The sequence below is a fragment of the Taudactylus pleione genome, unplaced genomic scaffold (assembly GCF_031769625.1).
Source record: "Taudactylus pleione unplaced genomic scaffold, aTauple2 ptg000762l, whole genome shotgun sequence".
NCBI lineage: Eukaryota > Metazoa > Chordata > Amphibia > Anura > Myobatrachidae > Taudactylus > Taudactylus pleione.
Genome location: NW_028285164.1, coordinates 314,492 through 331,737, shown reverse-complemented (window position 1 = coordinate 331,737; position 17,246 = coordinate 314,492).

Below are 17,246 nucleotides of genomic sequence, written 5' to 3'. Positions count from 1 at the left end.
TAGGGGGGGCCAGGAGATGCTGGGGATAAATCGGGACATAATATAGCGCACCTGAGAGAGGGCCATGGCCTCATGGGGAAGGGCCAGGGAAGAGATAGGGGAGGCCAGGAGATGCTGGGGATAAATAGGGACATAATATAGTGCACCTGAGAGAGGGCCATGGCCTCAAGGGGAATTGCCAGGGAAGAGATAGGGGAGGCCAGGAGATGCTGGGGATAAATAGGGACATAATATAGTGCACCTGAGAGAGGGCCATGGCCTCATGGGGAAGGGCCAGGGAAGAGATAGGGGAGGCCAGGAGATGCTGGGGATAAATAGGGACATAATATAGTGCACCTGAGAGAGGGCCATGGCCTCATGGGGAAGGGCCAGGGAAGAGATAGGGGAGGCCAGGAGATGCTGGGGATAAATAGGGACATAATATAGTGCACCTGAGAAAGGGTCATGGCCTCAAGGGGAATTGCCAGGGAAGAGATAGGGGAGGCCAGGAGATGCTGGGGTTAAATAGGGGCATAATATAGTGCAGCTGAGAGAGGGCCATGGCCTTATGGGGAAGGACCTGGGAAGAGATAGGGGAGGCCAGGAGATGCTGGGAATAAATAGGGACATAATATAGTGCACTTGAGAGAGGGCCATGGTCTCATGGGGAAGGGCCAGGGAAGAGATAGGGGAGGCCAGTAGATGCTGGGGATAAATAGAGACATAATATAGTGCACCTGAGAGAGGCCCATGGTCTCATGGGGAAGGGCCAGGGAAGAGATAGGAGAGGCCAGGAGATGCTGGGGATAAATAGGGACATAATATAGTGCACCTGAGAGAGGGCCATGGCCTCATGGGGAAGGGCCAGGGAAGAGATAGGGGAGGCCAGGAGATGCTGGGGATAAATAGGGACATAAGATAGTGCACCTGAGAGAGGGCCATGGCCTCATGGGGAAGGGCCAGGGAAGAGATAGGGGAGGCCAGGAGATGCTGGGGATAAATAGGGACATAATATAGTGCACCTGAGAAAGGGTCATGGCCTCAAGGTTTAATTGCCAGGGAAGAGATAGGGGAGGCCAGGAGATGCTGGGGATAAATAGGGACATAATATAGTGCACCTGAGAGAGGGCCATGGCCTCATGGGGAAGGGCCAGGGAAGAGATAGGGGAGGCCAGGAGATGCTGGGAATAAATAGGGACATAATATAGTGCACCTGAGAGAGGGCCAAGGCCTCATGGGTAAGGGCCAGGGAAGAGATAGGGGAGGCCAGGAGATGCTGGGGATAAATAGGGACATAATATAGCGCACCTGAAAGAGGGCCATGGCCTCATGGGGAAGGGCCAGGGAAGAGATAGGAGAGGCCAGGAGATGCTGGGGATAAACAGGGACATAATATAGTGCACCTGAGAGAGGTCCATGGCCTCATGGGGAAGGGCCATGGAAGAGATAGGGGAGGCCAGGAGATGCTGGGGTTAAATAGGGACATAAGATAGTGCTCCTGAGAGAGGGCCATTGCCTCATGGGGAAGGGCCAGAGAAGAGATAGGGGAGGCCACGAGAAGCTGGGGATAAATAGGGACATAATATAGTGCACCTGAGAAAGGGTCATGGCCTCAAGTTTTAATTGCCAGGGAAGAGATTGGGGAGGCCAGGAGATGCTGGGGATAAATAGGGACATAATATAGTGCACCTGAGAGAGGGCCATGGCCTCATGGGGAAGGGCCAGGGAAGAGATAGGGGAGGCCAGGAGATGCTGGGGATAAATAGGGAAATAATATAGTGCACCTGAGAAAGGGTCATGGCCTCAAGGGGAATTGCCAGGGAAGAGATAGGGGAGGCCAGGAGATGCTGGGGATAAATAGGGACATAATATAGCGCACCTGAGAGAGGGCCATGGCCTCATGGGGATGGGCCAGGGAAGAGATAGGGGAGGCCAGGAGATGCTGGGGATAAATAGGGACATAATATAGCGCACCTGAGAGAGGGCCATGGCCTCAAGGGGAATTGCCAGGGAAGAGATAGGGGAGGCCAGGAGATGCTGGGGATAAATAGGGACATAATATAGTGCACCTGAGAGAAGGCCATGGCCTCATGGGGAAGGGCCAGGGAAGAGGTAGAGGAGGCCAGTAGATGCTGGGGAAAAATAGGGACATAATATAGTGCACCTGATAGAGGGCCATGGCCTCATGGGGAAGGGCCAGGGAAGAGATAGGGGAGGCCTAGAGATGCTGGGGATAAATAGGGACATAATATAGTGCACCTGAGAAAGGGTCATGGCCTCAAGGGGAATTGCCAGGGAAGAGATAGGGGAGGCCAGGAGATGCTGGGGATAAATAGGGACATAATATAGCGCACCTGAGAGAGGCCATGGCCTCATGGGGAAGGGCCAGGGAAGAGATAGGGGAAGCCAGGAGATGCTGGGGATAAATAGGGACAAAATATAGCGCACCTGAGAGAGGGCTATGGCCTCAAGGGGAAGGGCCAGGGAAGAGTTGGCGGAGGCCAGGAGATGCTGGGGATAAATAGGGACATAATATAGTGCACCTGAGAGAGGGCCAAGGCCTCATGGGGAATGGCCAGGGAAGAGATAGGGGAGGCCAGGAGATGCTGGGAATCAATTGGGACAAAATATATTGCACCTGAGAGAGGGCCATGGCCTCATGGGGAAGGGCGAGGGAAGAGATAGAGGAGGCTAGGTGATGCTGGGGATAAATAGGGCCATAATATAGTGCACCTGAGAGAGGGTCTTGGCCTCAAGGGGAATTGCCAAGGAAGAGATAGGGGAGGCCAGGAGATGCTGGGGATAAATAGGGACATAATATAGTGCACCTGAGAGAGGGCCATGGCCTCAAGGGGAATTGCCAGGGAAGAGATAGGGGAGGCGAGGAGATGCTGGGGATAAATAGGGACATAATATAGTGCACCTGGGAGAGGGCCATGGCCTCATGGGGAAGGGCCAGGGAAGAGATAGGGTAGGCCAGGAGATGCTGGGGATAAATAGGGACAAAATATAGTGCACCTGAGAGAGGGCCATGGCCTCATGGGGAAGGGCCAGGGAAGAGATAGGGGAGGCCAGGAGATGCTGGGGATAAATAGGGACATAATATTGTGCACCTGAGAAAGGTTCATGGCCTCAAGGGGAATTGCCAGGGAAGAGATAGGGGAGGCCAGGAGATGCTGGCGATAAATAGGGACATAATATAGTGCACCTGAGAGAGGGCCATGGCCTCATGGGGAAGGGCCAGGGAAGAGATAGGGGAGGCCAGGAGATGCTGGGGATAAATAGGGACATAATATAGTGCACCTGAGAAAGGGTCATGGCCTCAAGGGGAATTGCCAGGCAAGAGATAGGGGGGGCCAGGAGATGCTGGGGATAAATCGGGACATAATATAGCGCACCTGAGAGAGGGCCATGGCCTCATGGGGAAGGGCCAGGGAAGAGATAGGGGAGGCCAGGAGATGCTGGGGATAAATAGGGACATAATATAGTGCACCTGAGAGAGGGCCATGGCCTCAAGGGGAATTGCCAGGGAAGAGATAGGGGAGGCCAGGAGATGCTGGGGATAAATAGTGACATAATATAGTGCACCTGAGAGAGGGCCATGGCCTCATGGGGAAGGGCCAGGGAAGAGATAGGGGAGGCCAGGAGATGCTGGGGATAAATAGGGACATAATATAGTGCACCTGAGAGAGGGCCATGGCCTCATGGGGAAGGGCCAGGGAAGAGATAGGGGAGGCCAGGAGATGCTGGGGATAAATAGGGACATAATATAGTGCACCTGAGAAAGGGTCATGGCCTCAAGGGGAATTGCCAGGGAAGAGATAGGGGAGGCCAGGAGATGCTGGGGTTAAATAGGGGCATAATATAGTGCAGCTGAGAGAGGGCCATGGCCTTATGGGGAAGGACCTGGGAAGAGATAGGGGAGGCCAGGAGATGCTGGGGATAAATAGGGACATAATATAGTGCACTTGAGAGAGGGCCATGGTCTCATGGGGAAGGGCCAGGGAAGAGATAGGGGAGGCCAGTAGATGCTGGGGATAAATAGAGACATAATATAGTGCACCTGAGAGAGGCCCATGGTCTCATGGGGAAGGGCCAGGGAAGAGATAGGAGAGGCCAGGAGATGCTGGGGATAAATAGGGACATAATATAGTGCACCTGAGAGAGGGCCATGGCCTCATGGGGAAGGGCCAGGGAAGAGATAGGGGAGGCCAGGAGATGCTGGGGATAAATAGGGACATAAGATAGTGCACCTGAGAGAGGGCCATGGCCTCATGGGGAAGGGCCAGGGAAGAGATAGGGGAGGCCAGGAGATGCTGGGGATAAATAGGGACATAATATAGTGCACCTGAGAAAGGGTCATGGCCTCAAGGTTTAATTGCCAGGGAAGAGATAGGGGAGGCCAGGAGATGCTGGGGATAAATAGGGACATAATATAGTGCACCTGAGAGAGGGCCATGGCCTCATGGGGAAGGGCCAGGGAAGAGATAGGGGAGGCCAGGAGATGCTGGGAATAAATAGGGACATAATATAGTGCACCTGAGAAAGGGTCATGGCCTCAAGGGGAATTGCAGGGAAGAGATAGGGGAGGCCAGGAGATGCTGGGGATAAATAGGGATATAATATAGCGCACCTGAGAGAGGGCCATGGCCTCATGGGGAAGGGCCAGGGAAGAGATAGGGGAGGCCAGGAGATGCTGGGGATAAATAGGGACATAATATAGCGCACCTGATAGAGGGCCATGGCCTCATGGGGAAGGGCCAGGGAAGAGATAGGGGAGGCCAGGAGATGCTGGGGATAAATAGGGACATAATATAGCGCACCTGAGAGAGGGCCATGGCCTCATGGGGAAGGGCCAGGGAAGAGATAGGGGAGACCAGGAGATGCTGGGGATAAATAGGGACATAATATAGCGCACCTGAGAGAGGGCCATGGCCTCATTGGGAAGGGCCAGGGAAGAGATAGGGGAGGCCAGGAGATGCTGAGGATAAATAGGGACATAATATAGCGCACCTGAGAGAGGGCCATGGCCTCATGGGGAAGGACCAGGGAGGAGATAGGGGAGGCCTGGAGATGCTGGGGATAAATAGGGACATAATATAGTGCACCTGAGAGAGGGCCATGGTCTCATGGGGAAGGACCAGGGACGAGATAGGGGAGGCCAGGAGATGCTGGGGATAAATAGGGACATAATATAGTGCACCTGAGAAAGGGTCATGGCCTCATGGGGAAGGGCCAGGGAAGAGATAGGGGAGGCCAGGAGATGCTGGGGATAAATAGGGATATAATATAGTGCACCTGAGAGAGAGCCATGGCCTCATGGGGAAGGGCCAGGGAAGAGATAGGCAAGGCCAGGAGATGCTGGGGATGAAAGAAGAGGAAGCTACAAGTGAGAATGATAATAAACAGGAAAATTGACAGGCCCAAACAGAGCCCCCTGCCCTGTGGTGCCCTGTGCCATGGCACTGGTCGCACCACCCTAGTGACGGCCCTAGTTACATCAATGCAAACCGCCTATTTTGTTCCACCAGCATTTTTCATACATCAGAGAATTCACAACGTTTATGAGACGCTAGCACTGAAAAGTTTTGAAAAATTAGAATTTTCAAGTTATCCACCATGAGGGATTGTGCAGCATGGTAGACTGAAATCTAAAAATGTGGCTATTACAGTCTTCCGGACCTATTCTATGGGGATGTAGTTAAAAGACCGATGACCGGGAAGCCATGTGTCAAAATACCGGTGTCTAATGCCAACGCCCGTCTAGATCCCGACGCTGGAATGTCGACAGACGGCTTCCTTAACGAAGGTAAGCCGCCTGCTGTTAGCTCGCAGCTACGGGGGGGACTAGGTTTAGGCACCCCTGGGGGGTCTTAGGGTAAGGCACCCCCGGGGAGGGTTAGGGTTAGGCTAGGGGGAGGGGGATTAGGCACTCCCGAGGGAGGTTATGGTTAGGATGTGGGGAGGGGGGGGGGGTCTAGGGTTAGGGACCACTGTAGGGATGGTTATGTTTAGGCACCCCCAGGGAGGTTGTAAGGCGTAAACCGTATCCTCACAATCACTAGTGTGTTGTTCTAATGTCACTATCCTAGCTGTGTTGACATTGTACTTAGTAAGGGACGCTTCTAGACGAATGCATTTGATCTTTGACAATTCCAGACCAAGGTAGAGTTAGAATTATGTGCAGGTGGTAACTTTCCCTATGGCAAACTGAGAGAGGTATTTACAACCCCACTAGGACCAAGCTGTCTACAAAATGCTCTGTAAAAATTTCGGGAATACTCGATAGTACTGTAGCCTACGTTGGTGAAATTGGTTCAAAGACCTCTTAGAGGGTCATAATTTACATGTTAAAGGCCTGTAAAGAGCGAAATCGGAGCATGGGTGCTCCTAATTGGTTTTGCAGATTAGACAGTAAATCAATAATTGTCACAGAGATAAGGAATAAGACTGTAAATATATAATGTGCCACTAGATGGAGGCAAAGCCTTTAAATATAGCAACAATTGCACAAGTTTACAATGGAATCTAAGAATGCACAGTATAGCCTATCTGCACATGAAGTGATAGCATCCAGTAACAAAAATGAGATCACAAACTTAATCCTGCTATCCGTTAAGTAATGTTAATACTAATAAGCAAAATGTACACAGATATTACACTGAAACATTAATGTAATCACAATTGCGCAGTAAAGGTAGACTTGAAATGGTCACTGAAAAGCACAGGTTATCTCAAAGCTAAGGAGAAAAGGTGCAATTATATAAAACACCACTAGGTGAAGAAAAAACATAGAAACAGAAACAGAATTAGGCTTCAACTAGCCAATAACAATACATATAAATGAATGTAACCAGGAGTAACGGGTCAGCGTTGTATATGCATTGTTGGCAATGCGGATAATGCTGAACAGTGTCTAATAAACAAGGTACCACAGTGTCTAACAAGAAAGCTTTCTCCCCAGGTCTAACTGCTCTGTGCTCAACAGAAGGGCCTTTATGCTCAAAACGCGTCAAGGACTGCAGGACTGATTTACAACAAGAAGGGACCCTGATACCTGGTGACCGGAGCCTTGTTTGTTATACACTGTCCGGCATTATCCGGATTGTAGACAGTGCATACACAACACTGACTATACATCCTGATTCTGGTACGCAGGCTTTGGGTCCACCCCTGGTTACATCATTTATATGTATTGTTATTGGCGAGTTGGAGCCTAATTCACTGTTTATGTTTCTATGTTTCTACGTGCTGATTATTGGCCTAATGATATAATAAATCTGTCACTGTCCATTACGATATCGCTCTTTATTGTGCCCTTTGTCTCCCTCCACGTGTATGAAACTTAATTGAAAAACCATTCTACAAGAGATGTAATGTTTTCTTTCTAATTTATAAATGGTTTTAGTGCCACCTGGGGGTCATACAGGCCAGTTTCTCACATGGCCAGACTCAGGTGATAGGAAGAGCCCACAGAGGCAATATGTCCACTCCACTTCCCCAGGGCAATAAAATAAGATAGGAGTTGGAATCCTAACAGGCCAAGATGTGGAAAATTGAATCGGATTTTAAGTGCCTCGGGGCCTGATTCAGAGCCACTCGCTCTGAATCAGGGCTGGTCTTTTTTTTTTTTTAGAATGGCCTCCTGGCCGCTCGCATAGCTGTGGGTGACCACCCACAGCTATATAGCGAGCGGCCAGGAAGATGGTCGCGATGGTCAAGACCATCGCGACCATCGGGCTTCCGACGAGACCCTTGTGGTAGGGTCTCATTGCCGCAAGCCCCAGAGAGATTTCGGCTCTAACAGAGCCGGAATCTCTCCACTGACATCACTTGTGATGTCAGTGGGGCCGGGCCCAAACAGTAGGCGTTCACATTGGGCAGCCACTCCCCCAGCCCGCCCACCAAAGGGGGCGTGCTGTCACTCAACACGTCAGCATGCCCCCTTTGGAGTGAGACCTGGAGCGACGGTTTGCCCGTCGCTATCCGGGTCTCGCGCATGCGCACGACGGAGCCGGCTCCGTCATGCGCATGCGTTCTGAGCCACCATCGACCCGGTTGCGAGCGCTCAGCGCTCGCGACCGGGTCTGAATCAGGCCCACTGTCAGGAGAAAAGTCAGTGTTTACCATAGACTCTGCTGTCAAATCAAATCATGAATCTGCTGACATTCAGCAGATCTGTATGATCTGTGCAGTGCTTCGGAGAACCACGCTGCTCACAGACAGGTCTATTTATTTTGAACTAGGGGTGAGCGGGTTCGGATTTCTGAAATCCGAACCCCCCCGAGCCCCCCCGATCCGAGTCCGATCCGAGTCAGGCTCGACTTTTCCCGCCTGACTCGGATTCTGAAATCGAGGCAAAACGTCATCTTCCCGCCTTCCGAGTCTCGCGGGTTTTGGATCCTATATAAGGTACCCACGTCGGCGCCATTTTCTCACTCGGCTATGGACAGTGAAGAGGGAGGGTGGGAGTTAGGGCTGTGTAGTGTAGTGTAGTGTAGTGCTGCTGTTGTCCACTACTTCAAAGTCCATAGGGGCTGGCTGTGTTGTGCTGTGCTGCTGTTGTTAATAGGGGCTGTGTCCACTACTTCAAAGTCCATAGGGGCTGGCTGGACTGTGTTGTGCAGTCAGTTCTCCATAGGGGCTGTGTCCACTCCAAAGTCCTGTGCAGTGTCCCAGTCCTAAAGAGGTGCTGTAGTGTTGTCCAGGGGGTGCTCTGTCCATCAGGGGTGCTCCCCCCAAGTGCTAAAAATATAATATATTTTCTGTGTTTGTGAATTGTGTGCGCAGTAGCCGCACGTGCATCAACAAAGTAGTGCCAAGCGTGCACCTGTGTCATAAGTAAAGGGCCGGCTGGCTTGACCGTTAAAGGGTGCTGTAACCCCCGAAAGTACACTCCAGTCCAAACCAAAAAAAAATTATTTTCTGTGTTTGTGAATTGTGTGCGCAGTAGCCGCACGTGCATCAACAAAGTAGTGCCAAGCGTGCGCCTGTGTCATAAGTAAAGGGCCGGCTGGCTTGACCGTTAAGGGTGCTGTAACCCCCGAAAGTACACTCCAGTCCAAACCAAAAAAAAAATTATTTTCTGTGTTTGTGAATTGTGTGCGCAGTAGCCGCACGTGCATCAACAAAGTAGTGCCAAGCGTGCGCCTGTGTCATAAGTAAAGGGCCGGCTGGCTTGACCGTTAAGGGTGCTGTAACCCCCGAAAGTACACTCCAGTCCAAACCAAAAAAAAAATTATTTTCTGTGTTTGTGAATTGTGTGCGCAGTAGCCGCACGTGCATCAACAAAGTAGTGCCAAGCGTGCACCTGTGTCATAAGTAAAGGGCCGGCTGGCTTGACCGTTAAGGGTGCTGTAACCCCCGAAAGTACACTCCAGTCCAAACCAAAAAAAAAATTATTTTCTGTGTTTGTGAATTGTGTGCGCAGTAGCCGCACGTGCATCAACAAAGTAGTGCCAAGCGTGCGCCTGTGTCATAAGTAAAGGGCCGGCTGGCTTGACCGTTAAGGGTGCTGTAACCCCCGAAAGTACACTCCAGTCCAAACCAAAAAAAAAATTATTTTCTGTGTTTGTGAATTGTGTGCGCAGTAGCCGCACGTGCATCAACAAAGTAGTGCCAAGTGTGCGCCTGTGTCATAAGTAAAGGGCCGGCTGGCTTGACCGTTAAAGGGTGCTGTAACCCCCGAAAGTACACTCCAGTCCAAACCAAAAAAAAAATTATTTTCTGTGTTTGTGAATTGTGTGCGCAGTAGCCGCACGTGCATCAACAAAGTAGTGCCAAGCGTGCGCCTGTGTCATAAGTAAAGGGCCGGCTGGCTTGACCGTTAAAGGGTTCTGTAACCCCCAAAGTACACTCCAAACCAAAAAAATATATATTTTCTGTGTTTGTGACTTGTGTGCACTGTGGCTGCACGTGCATCAACAAAGGAGCAGCGCCAAGCGTGCGCCTGTGTCCCATAAGTAAAGAGCCGGCTGGCTCATTTCTTAAAGGGTGGTGTAACCCACAAAGTGTACTACTCTCCAGCAAAAATAAAAAAATATTTTCTGTGTTTGTGTGCGCTTTAGCCGCACGTATATATATCAATATAACATAAATGGAGGACCAAACTTTCTCTGATAAAAATAAAATAGGGAAAGATCAAGAACCACTTCCTACTAGTGCTGTTGCTGCTGCTGGGAGTTGTTCATCATCCCAGAGAGGAAGTAGGAACATCACTACTTTTACTAAACAATTGACCCTCCAACAGTCCCTAGCGATGAGGATGAAGTACGACAGCAGTCATCCTGAAGCAAAACGTATAACTGAGGCCTTGACTGCTATGTTGGTGTTAGAGGTGCGTCCGGTATCCGACATTAGTGCAGTGGGATTTAGACAATTGATGGAGGTAGTGTGTCCTCGGTTCCAAATCCCGTCTAGATTCCACCTGCATCCTCAAAGCAGCAGCGACAAGCGTGCGTCTGTCTGTTAAAGGGTGGTGACACCCTCAAAGTGTGCTACACAAACAATTAAAATATTGTTCTTTTTTTTTCTGTCTTTGTGAAATGTGTGGGCTGTAGCCGCACCTGCATCCTTAAAGCAGCAGCGACAAGCGTGCGTCTGTCTGTTAAAGGGTGGTGACACCCTCAAAGTGTGCTACACAAACAATTAAAATATTGTTCTTTTTTTTTCTGTCTTTGTGAATTGTGTGGGCTGTAGCCGCACTTGCATCCTCAAAGCAGCAGCGACAAGCCTGCGTCTGTCTGTTAAAGGGTGTTGTAACTCTCAAAGTGCTCCAAAAAAATCAAAAATTTTTTTTTAATGTGTTTGTGACTTGTGTGCGATGTAGCCACACTTGCATCCTCAAAGCAGCAGCGACAAGCGTGCGTCTGTCTGTTAAAGGGTGGTGACACCCTCAAAGTGTGCTACACAAACAATAAAAATATTCTTCTTCTTTTTTCTGTCTTTGTGAATTGTGTGGGCTGTAGCCGCACCTGCATCCTTAAAGCAGCAGCGACAAGCGTGCGTCTGTCTGTTAAAGGGTGGTGTAACTCACGAAGTGCTCCAAAAAATAAAAAACTATTTTTTTAATGTGTTTGTGACTTGTGTGCGATGTAGCCGCACTTGCATCCTCAAAGCAGCAGCGACAAGCGTGCGTCTGTCTGTTAAAGGGTGGTGACACCCTCAAAGTGTGCTACACAAACAATAAAAATATTCTTCTTTTTTCTGTCTTTGTGAATTGTGTGGGCTGTAGCCGCACCTGCATCCTTAAAGCAGCAGCGACAAGCGTGCGTCTGTCTGTTAAAGGGTGGTGACACCCTCAAAGTGTGCTACACAAACAATTAAAATATTGTTCTTTTTTTTTCGGTCTTTGTGAAATGTGTGGGCTGTAGCCGCACCTGCATCCTTAAAGCAGCAGCGACAAGCGTGCGTCTGTCTGTTAAAGGGTGGTGACACCCTCAAAGTGTGCTACACAAAGAATAAAAATATTCTTCTTCTTTTTTCTGTCTTTGTGAATTGTGTGGGCTGTAGCCGCACTTGCATCCTCAAAGCAGCAGCGACAAGCGTGCGTCTGTCTGTTAGAGGGTGGTGTAACCCTCAAAGTGTGCTCCACAAACAATAAAAATATTCTTTTTTTTTTTCTGTCTCTGTGAATTGTGTGGGCTGTAGCCGCACTTGAATCCTCAAAGCAGCAGCGACAAGCGTGCGTCTGTCTGTTAAAGGATTACATCGGTGACAGCATCCAAGTAGGCATGTCAGACAGTCCGTACCTGTACTGGCAGGAAAAAGAAGCAATTTGGAGGTCCCTGTACAAACTGGCTCTATTTTACCTGAGTTGCCCCCCCTCCAGTGTGTACTCCGAAAGAGTGTTTAGTGCAGCCGGGAACCTTGTTAGCGAAAGGCGTAGGAGGTTGCTTCCACAAAATGTGGAGAAGATGATGTTCATAAAATGAATGATCAACTCTTCCAGGGAGACCAGCCTCCAGAACGTACAGAGGGACCTGTGGTTCCAGCAGGGACGAATTAATACTCTGTGAGGATGAGGATGTACATAACACTGAAGAGGGTGAGGAATCTGTGGATGAGGAGGATGAGGACGACTTCTTGCCTCCGTAGAGCCAGTTTGTGCAGGGACAGATTAATTGCCAGCTTGTTTTGTGGGGGCCCAAACGAACCAATCATTTCAGCCACAGTTGTGTGGCAGACCCTGGCGCTGAAATGATTGGTTTGTTAAAGTGTGCATGTCCTGTTTATACAACATAAGGGTGGGTGGGAGGGCCCAAGGACAATTCCATCTTGCACCTCTTTTTTTTCTTTGCATTATGTACAGTTTGGGGCCTAGTTTTTCAATGCCATCCTGTCTGCCACTGCAGTTTCACGCCTAGATGGGTCACGTGTTTGTGCCGCCCACTCGTGTCGCTTAGCATAGTCATCCAGCTACCTCGGTGCAACCTTTTGGACATAAAAACACTATTGTGAGGTGTGAGGTATTCAGAATAGACTGGAAATGAGTGGAAATTAAGGTTATTGAGGTTAATAATAGCATAGGAGCAGAAAAACCTACAAATTCTGTGATTTTAGCTGTTTTTATGCTTTTTTTCAAAAAAATACAGATCCAAAACACAAAACCCAGAACCCAAAACACGGAAGGGTGGTTTTGGCAAAACCAATCCAGATCCAAAACACGAAGAAAGATCCAGATCCAAAACCAAAACACAAAACACGAAAAGTGGCCGGTGCACACCCCTATTTTGAACGATTTGACAAACACGATTCTTAGTAAATCCATGATTTGTATTTGTGCAAGGACCTGGCGAGGGTTAGACTTGCTGTGCTCTGCCCTCTGAAGTGACCAACCGACTCCCCCACCGCTAAGACCAGCCTCGATCCTCTACGACTCATGAGAAGAGCAGCAGAGACGATGGCCACAGCTGCTCCAGCTTCAGCTCCAGTGCAAGCTCCTGCCTCCGCTCTTGGAAAGAAGAAGGGGAATAAGGAAAAGAAGCAAGCCAAAGCTCTACCAAATATCGACCCTTCGACCTCCAGCAAAGGAACAAGGGCAGCCTGGCCAGGACCCAGTGCCATAACTAGGTGTGTGCGAATGGTACCACCGCACACAGTGCGGTTCTCTGTGGGCAGCACCTCCACTAACCCAACATCTGGCTAGCCTGAAACGGTACCCTGCAGCCAGAATCGCTACAGCAGTGCCGCAGAAACGTCCTCCTGGAGCTTCAGGCAGGCACCCTGCAGCTCTTGAGGATGCACCAGTTAGAGCTGTAATTACTGGGGCTGCCGGTTCCGCCCCCACTGCATGATGTCATGATGTCATGCTCTCTGGGGGTGTGGCCGGCACAGGGAGCAGAAAAGCCCTGTTACAGCTCTGCCAGGACCATCCCCAGGGTGCCCCAGACCTGAAACCCTGAATGAGGCAGACAGTGGTCCTAAAACTGAAGGAGGTGGACGGAGGGGAGCAGTTGTGTGCAGGTCGCAGAGGATAGCCAAGGTCAGAACCAGATTACCAAATGCAGTACCAGGGATTAGACAGAAACAGGTCAGGAACAAAGCCAGGGTCAGGAACAGACTTGCAGGCTGATTGCAGGAATCCTCTAATCAGTGCAGCTGGTGATTGCACTGAGCTGGAGAATAGACTGCAACTGATGTTTGCTGAGTAAATTCAGTGGAACAGCTCGTGATTCCTAAACTGGAATACAGCAGCACACAGATCAGGACACAGGAACTGTAGATAATGAGCCAGGTCACCACTGCTATATATATTATCCATCCTGTGCTTATAGGTGTACTGCACCCAGGATCGGACTAGCCCACAGGGCTACAGGGGAAACCCCCGGTGGGCCCCCTGCCTGGGGGCCCACCCCCTCCTCTAAAGATCACATTATACATATGCTACATTATACTGCACAGGACTATGGTGTATTTTATACAATGCATTGCTGTTATTAGTCTGGCACATTATTATGCAGGCACTTGCAGTATTTACTATATATACATTTTTTAAGAGGCCCAGTCCATGCTCTCTCTAATGGTTAGCCAAGCCTCTGTGGAGGCAAGCCACACCCCCACTGTGGAGGCAGGCCACACCCCCTCTGTGGAGGCAGGCCACACCCCCTCTGGAGGCTGGCCACACCCCAAAGTATGGGTCCTTATCACTGCATTCCCCTGGTGGGCCCTTCATGCCCCATTCTGACACTGACTACACCATCCAGCATTAACCCTATATAGTTCTGGCTGCACCCATGGATATTGCACCATGTACCTGCTGCATACTGTTCTGCACCTGCTTTCTACCGGTTAATAAACCAATCCCTGGTGAAGGTATCTGTTGTGAGGACTTAAGCCACATATCCACTTCCTTGAAAAAGTGCTGTAACAGCACGAAACGCATTGGGGGCATTGAAGAGAACCCGGAGGTTCAACCCACTCTGCAGCCACAAATGACCGCTTACCCCCCCACCCCCCACGCTGACTACTAGCCCGCTCCGGTGACGCGGCACACGGAGAGGCTTCTATGGAGGAGTCTTGCAAGTTACTCCCCAGTCTGCCACCCAAAAGACCATACAGCGGTAAGAAAGGGAGAGTTAGTCTAGACACCTATTGGCACCCCCCTGACACTCCTTCTTCTTTTTCACGCAGAAGAGCTATAAACATAACGCTTTTTAACCCCATTTTTTTTTTCCCCAGGTACCATCAGAATTGTTTTTATTGTGTTTTATTGTTTATCGTCCCCATCTATTTTCTTTTAAATCACCCTCCTTTTAACTATTTTTATTATTTTTATTTAATTCCATTTAGTACAATACACCAACACAACTTTCTATTACTGCCTACAGTATCACTACACATACTAATAGCGCTTATTTCAACCCCTCTAACATATCCACTTCGCTCCATGAGCGATATGGTGTAGTGCATCCCCTAGAGTGGTGTGATCAGTGGGCCTGATTCAGAGCCGGACGCTATTTGCGGACGCTTGTTCAGAAAAAGGGGCTGGCTATTTAAATTGAGCGCTCGCTCTTTGCGGTCTGTTGACGCCTCTATGTCTGAACGAGCGTCCGAAACATGCGCTCGCTATTTTGAAAAAAACGCCCCCTGGCCGCTCGCATCATACGTCATCTCCGCTATTTATTTGATTAATCGAGTACATCGAAAGGCGTATGAACTGCTCGCTATTCTTGTGGTAGCATTTTCCTCCCGCAATCATGCGAGCAGTTCAGGCTAAAAGACAACCAACTGACGTGGTCGATGACGCTGCTTTGTTAATTATGCACACCCTTTAAACGCCCGTTTTGACCGTTTGGCACGCCTGCGTTCGGATCTCCACTCCCCGTTTTCAAGCACCTTCCCGTTACCACCCACAAACGCCTCCTCCTGTCACTCAAATTAGCAGGCATTCGCTATTTTGCGAGCACACGATTTCCGACCGCACTGACTGGTTCGCGCATGCGTATTACAACCCATACGCATGCACAGATGTGCGAACATCGCTCGGAACGAAGGAGCGGCCGCTTACGAGCGGCTCTGAATCAGGTCCAGTGTCCTTAACGACACTGAGCACACACACTGAATGATATCATTCACGATATCGTTCAGTGCCGACACCCTCCCTCATCCCCGAACCTGTACAACCTGACGGTTATCGTCAGTTTGGAAAGCAGGTTCGGGCGATGAGCGATGTCGTCAACGACCAGCGGGAGCGCGCATTTCTGGTCATTGACAGCATATCTAGTGGCCGATATAATGAACGATTGAACGATATCGTTATCGTTCAATCGTTCATTATATCGGCTAGTGGATACGCGGCTTTAGAAGAAAACAACTATACGCTGAAAGCAGGAGGCACTTCTCAAACCCCGGGGGTTGTCACTGAGGGGTGATAAAATTTGCATTGATGAATTTGTATATTTTTGCTGGCGCACTACAAATGCCAGAAACCCCTGGTATGCCAAAGCTGTTTGGGTATGCTGCTGCTTGTAAATCTACAATTGTCAGCATACCCATCGTTGTACGTACATGCTGGAACCTATAGGGCACCTGTGAAAACAAATACAGTAAAATAAACACACCCGCATTGTAAGAAAACATTTTATTAAAAATAAAAACTTAATCCCACACCCACTCGCACCCACGTTTACCACCTTATTACTGGTCTGATGTGGATTCTCCAGTCCAAACGCTTGGAAATCCATTGGGAGAATACAAAAACGATGAGCGGTGATGGTAATATTCTGCGACCCCTGTAACTGGGACCAGTGTCTATCATCTGCTAATCAATACAGAAAGTCCTCACTGTGATTGGTCAGAGTGTGCGGGGTTGTAGCTGTGAGGCCCCAGGCAGTAATAACTTGGCTCTGATTAGGACAGTTTATAATAGGAATTAGGCCTATGCTGGAATCAGACATTGGAATGTTACACTGACATTTTACATACTCATGAAACTTTATTAGATATAAAGGAGATTTAGTTATGGCACAAAATACTGTATCTTATTCTATACCAATAAATGTAAATTCTTAACAGTCTATTTACTAAGCCTTGGAGAGAGATAAAATTAATGGAGATAAAGTACCGACCAATCAGATCCAAACTGTCAGTTTACAGGTTGTGTTTAAAAAATGACTTCAACAGAAGAAAATTGTAACAATGCTTTTTGGATCTTTCACCCAAGGAAATCTGGGCCTGATTCAGAGCGGGACGCTCTGACAAGAGCGCTCGCTCTGAATCAGGGCTGGTCTCCTGGCCTCCTGGCCGCTCGCATAGCTGTGGGTGACCACCCACAGCTATAGCGAGCGGCCAGGAAGATGGTCGCGATGGTCAAGACCATCGCAACCATCGGGCTTGCGACGAGACCCTTGTGGTAGGGTCTCGTGGCTGCAAGCCCCAGAGAGATTTCGGCTCTACCAGAGCCGAAATCTCTCCCACTGACATCACTCGTGATATCAGTTGGGCCGCCCCCAAACGGAGGCGTTCACACGGGAACGCCTCCGTTTGGGCAGCCACTCCCCCGGCCCGCCCACCAAAGGGGGCGTGCTGTCACTCAACATCGACTGCAGGCCCCTTTTGGAGCGAGACCCTGAGCGACGGTTTGCCCGTCGCTATCCGGGTCTCGCACATGCGCACGATGGAGCCGGCTCCGTCGTGTGCATGCGCACTGGGCCACCATCGACCCGCTTGCGAGCGCATAGCGCTCGTGAGCGGGTCTGAATCAGGCCCTCAGGCACTTCCTATTTTACACTATCTAAAATTGGAGCGGCCTTCTGGCCGCTCGCATA